Source organism: Lolium perenne, chromosome 6 (genome assembly GCF_019359855.2).
Source record: "Lolium perenne isolate Kyuss_39 chromosome 6, Kyuss_2.0, whole genome shotgun sequence".
Lineage (NCBI taxonomy): Eukaryota > Viridiplantae > Streptophyta > Magnoliopsida > Poales > Poaceae > Lolium > Lolium perenne.
The window spans coordinates 237,373,538-237,378,559 of record NC_067249.2 but is presented as its reverse complement, the minus strand read 5'-3'; the positions used below and the strand labels follow the sequence as shown (position 1 = coordinate 237,378,559).

The 5,022-nt window shown below is 46.4% G+C and overlaps 1 long non-coding RNA gene across 1 annotated transcript; it reads left to right on the top strand.

Moving 5' to 3' along the window:
* The first annotated feature begins 3,422 nt into the window (after positions 1–3,422).
* LOC127309257 (uncharacterized) lies at positions 3,423–4,229 on the top strand. The gene is made up of 2 exons (XR_007857063.1): positions 3,423–3,517; positions 4,083–4,229. It is a non-coding gene; the product is annotated as an uncharacterized lncRNA (long non-coding RNA).
* The last annotated feature ends 793 nt before the right edge of the window (positions 4,230–5,022 follow it).

The following is a 5,022-nucleotide window of genomic DNA, read 5'->3' as shown; positions in this document are numbered from 1 at the left end:
CTTTCTGTGTATAATCTTCGGGCTATGTTTCTTTACTGGATCTGCTAAACTTGTATGCATCTTTAAAGTTTTTCTTCAGTGTGTGAAACCTGTACGAAAATTCTAAACTTGAATAATATACGAATCTTTGAAGTTTGAAGGAGGCTTCGCAGAAAAACGCCTCTCGGGTAGCCCCCTCCAGGCGACCAGGGAGGCGAAACCCTAGTCGCGCCGCCGCCGCCTCTCCCAGCCGTCCTCTACCTCCTCGTCGCCCTAGAGGCGCCACCGGGCTAAGCCCGCGACGCCGGTGAAGGGGGCGGCGGGGATCTGGGTCCTCGCCCCCCGCGCGGAAGATCGGTGGAGGAACTTCGCGCTGGGTTCGCCGTGGCCGGTGGGGCTGCTCGGTGGCTCTTCTGTCGCCGCTGGCTGGCCTCGGGCCTAGCCGGAGGTAAGGGAGGGTGCTGCCGGCGGCGTCCTCGGAGGGGGCTATGGACCTCAGGGCGGCGGCCCTGATCTGGTGGACGGCGCCGGCTCTGCGGCGAGCGGTGGCTGTGAGTGCTTGCCCTCCTCTCTGGTCGTGTGGACGGCGGAGGGGTGGCGGGCGTCTGGTGTGGCCGGGGAGCTGCCGCCAGCTCTGTGTGCCTGTCCGCGGAAGATCTCCCCTTTTCCGGCCGGTGAAACATGCATCCCATGGCCAGATCTGCTTGCTCTGGTTTGCTGGATGGTGGCGGGAGGCTCGGGACCGGGGAAACCTGTGGCCGGCGGTGGCCACGACGCTGGCGACGCTCCTGGCGCCGTTTCCCTCCTTGGAGGCAGCGTTGAGATCCCTTGTTTCTTCCCCACCCTCACCCCTGCCCGGGGTGAAAACCCTTTTTCCTCGTGTGGGCGTTGGCGGCATTGCGATGGCGTTCCCTTCCTGGAGGCTTCGTCTGAGGATTGCAGGGGTGGTTGGCGGGTTCCGGTTGGTCATGGTGGTGCTTGGCAGTGCGTTCTCTCCTTTGTCAACCCTGCGCTTGGCCAGGTTGATGCTCTTGTTTGCCGGTCTTCGTGGTGCGTCGGCGCCCAGCAGCTTGCGTCCTCCTCATGGTGGTGCCGAGGCGCCTGACGGCGCTCGTCGGGAGCTCTCTGTTGCGGTAGCCGACTTGCCCACTTCCATGCTCTTTGGGTGTTCTTACTCTGGTTTGCTCTTGGGAGAGCTTCTCTATCTGCCGACGGCGGCGCTCTTCGGACCGGGGCGAGAGGGAAGGGTCCCTCTTCGGAGTCAGAGGCCATGAGTTGGACACTAATCACTCTTCTGGAAGCTGGCGTGCTCGTTCCTCCGCTGATGGTGCTCCCTTCTAGCTATGTTTCTTCCTCTGGTGGCTGCTCGGGTAGACGATGGCCTTAGTGATCATAGGGTCTGTGCTTTTTCTCTTTGGTTTGTAAGCTGTGTATGCCTTGTTGCACTTTGTATCTGCTGTTTTGGCTTTATTAATTTAAAGTTGGGCCTTTGGCCTTATGTTTAAGTTTGAAGGAAAATGATTGGCTTCAACCGGGGGATAGCACGACTTGCAACCTCCGGGTCCTGAACGCGCCACATCCTTTTCTTCCTTGTTTTGCACGAAAAGAGGGATACTGCCCATGGACTCCACGCATGATCTCCGGCACGAACAACGACCTCCCCGCACTAGTAGAAAAAAGAGGGTTTTGGTATTTTGCTTCAGAGCTTTCGCACAGGATTTGGCACGAATCGGTGCTAAAGGGGGGTCATTAGCACAGGTTCGTGCGGTCTAGACGTCCAGGGGACCCGCCGGGGTATTAGCACCGGTTCGAGCGGTACCTCAGCACCGGTTCGTGACATGAACCGGTGCTAAAGGTTTGTCGCCAGGCACGTGGCAGCCGCGAAATCTTTAGCACCGGTTCGTGCAATTATCCAAGTTTATTATTTTTCCTTACAGCTATGACACATAATATGACAACACGTGAAGGTTTCACGTTGTTTGGATCGTTTTTTAATGTTTTTATGCTCATTTCAAACTATATTCAAAACGGCGGGCATGAAGATCCTTCGCTCGGGGCGGAGTTTCGCTAAACTTGCGCTGGATCTCTGATGAAATAGCATGTCGTGAATCCAATAAGAGTATAATGATGTTCTTGATTGTTTCCATGTGTGAGTAGTTCCTCACTTCCTCTAGTTCTTGGGGAGATGGAGAAACCCTAGCATGAATATGAGATGAATCTGAGATGATCTATAGTTTTAAGTATTAATATGTGTTAGTTATCTCACTTGATATTATATGTTGTGCACCATGTAATATTTTCCTTATGGTCTCGAGAGAGAACTACCCTTTGAAGTATGGTAAAGTGAACGACGAGAAGTGACATTACCGTATCGGCACTTTAACACGTGGATGAGGGGGGTCAAGGGGGACACACCAAGCTCATATCATTAACCATGGGGTAAAACCCTTAATTTTTAAAGTCAATATGTGGTTTGCATAGGGCTGGCCGCGATGATTATTTTGAGATGCGATGACCTATGGCATACTGGGTGCATCTTGTTATGGAGCTCTCTCCACACACAATATGATTAAAAGAATATTTTATATTGATTGAAATGAATCCTAATGCTAGAGGTGGATCCAATAATCCCCGAGAACACTTTATCTTATTAAGTTTTAACCTATTCTCTCCACACTCAATATTAAGAGAAGGGCGGCGCAAGGCGACGAGTTTGGGGGCGGCTGCACAAGCGCGGAGCGGGCGGAGATGGGCGGCGGGGAGGTTCCTTCTTCCTTCGGCGTGCGGCCACAGCCCCTAGTATATACTCTATATCAAAGCTGACCCATTTTGCTCAAATTTTAGCTATTTAGATACTGTTCACGTAAGTTTTCTTCAATCAGAAAATGACACGTTACCCAAAATTAATCTGTTCATCTTTAAACCGTTTTTTGGAGATAGTTTCAGCAGTGGTTTTCAGATGTTGTGACATGGCGTGCCTTCGGATCATTGTAGAAAAAAGATTGATGTGGATTTAGATGGGTACAGAGTCATGGAGGTTCATCAAGTGTGATTAGTATAAGGCAATCTTGAACATTACTGGTTTCTGAAACATGCCATGGTAAGGTATTAATAAAATAGTGGGTTCCATGCAGAGAAACAGACATCATTACTTTTAAGAGCAAGTACAATAAGTCCTAGTCAGCTGGCTATAAGCATTAAAATAATATATTGTTGCTTAGTTGGAGGAGAGAGAGGAGGAGAGAGAAGAAGAGTGGGCTCTTATGCAAGAGCCAACTCTAGCACGTGCTCCTAGGCACTATGTGAGAGTGAATGGTGGGCCATGCTCTAATAAAGTAGTCCAATTTTATAGCTCACTATTGTACATGTTGGCTCTAAGATTACTATAGATGACATGGCACTTGGCTTATAGCTAACAGTTGGCTCTACTATTAAACTTGCTCTAAGGTGAGCACGCCAGGCAGCATCCAGTTTGTTGGCATGACGGTTAGCCAGTTTTCAGGTCAGATCAGCAACTCCAGTGGAGATGACACCTAAGGTGATACGCTGTAAGGTTCAGGCTGCAACAAAGTTAGTATGAATCAAAATTTTCCTCCTGCATTGTTTCAGTGGGCTAAGATTAAAAAAAAAGGTCTTTACAGAACTTTCTCTGTCCAGTAAAAATATATGTGAATTGAGGATTATATTGATTCTTTCCTGCAGATGGAGTATTGTTTTTATGTATGAAATCCATTTGATGGAATGCTTAATGATATGCATAGGTGTTATTTTTTGTCAACTGAACTATTTTGTAGATTCAGTTCAGTTTTGATTTTTTCCCTACGTTCTGTACATTCATGTTTCATACAATAACTGTATCTTCCTGGCCATTCGGAGTATGGTGCTTTTGTAAGGATTTAGGAATGTAGTACTTAGGCGTTTATTTATTGCGTCCACCTTTAATCTTTGGGCTATAGTTCAGAAAAGACAGTCCATCCATTGTTTTCCTCTCTTACTAATTGTAGTACGTGAAACACCATAGAATGTCATCATATGTGCCCTTTGAAGTTCAAAAATTTCCATTATATTAGAGTGTAGCTAATGCATTCCTTTACTTCCCTCAGGATTGCACTTTGTTGATGTGGAACAGCGATACGAATACAAACAAACGATGTGGCCTGATCATCTGATCTGCATTGTAGGTGCAGGGTGTGTTCAGAAAATTCGTTTAAGTCTTCTCCCATGTTAACTGCAGATATTTAGTACCTTCATACTCCCTCCGTCCCAAAATGTAAGGCATCTAAGGATCAACTAAAAGTCAATGTTTTTTAAGTTTGACCAAGTTTATACACAAAAATATGAATATTTACAATACTGAATCGACATCTATAGATTCATCATAAGTTTTATTTTCTTAATATTTCCATTTGATATTATAGATGTAAATATTTTTTCCTAAATATTTAGTCAAAGTTAGTAAGGTTTGACTTTTGATCAATCCTTAGACACCTTACATTTTAGAACAGAGGGAGTACAACAGTCGACGAAGTACAAACAGGCTTTTGTGCATTAGACCCTCTGATGCTGACTGCAGACATTTGGTTTGGTACCTTCCTACAATATCAACCAAGTAAAGATATGTTTTTTATTTGGATTAGATCCATGTACTGCTACATCATGTTAGGTTATGTGCTGTCTCTTTATTGTTGCCAGCAGTCTGCTACATGGCACCATCGGTCTTTACGCATGCTTATGTTAGCTCTAACCATTCTGACCAGTCCACTTAGGAATGAGCTGTGACCTCTCTGTACTAGATTTCTGCCCTTCCTTTTCAATTTTGCTTCACTTGTATGAAAACACGCAGAAGGTCTTGATGTGCTGAAATTGAAGTGTTCACTTTGGAAGGAAATTAGCTCAATACAGCCATATCTGGGACTCGCAGCAAGAATTGTATGCCTATCAGCCTATGGTTTACTCAACGCCGAATTTCTCTTAACCAATCGGCATACACCCTCGACTAAACCTTTTTGTAATGAATGTAACTGTTCACAGCCTTGCTAATTT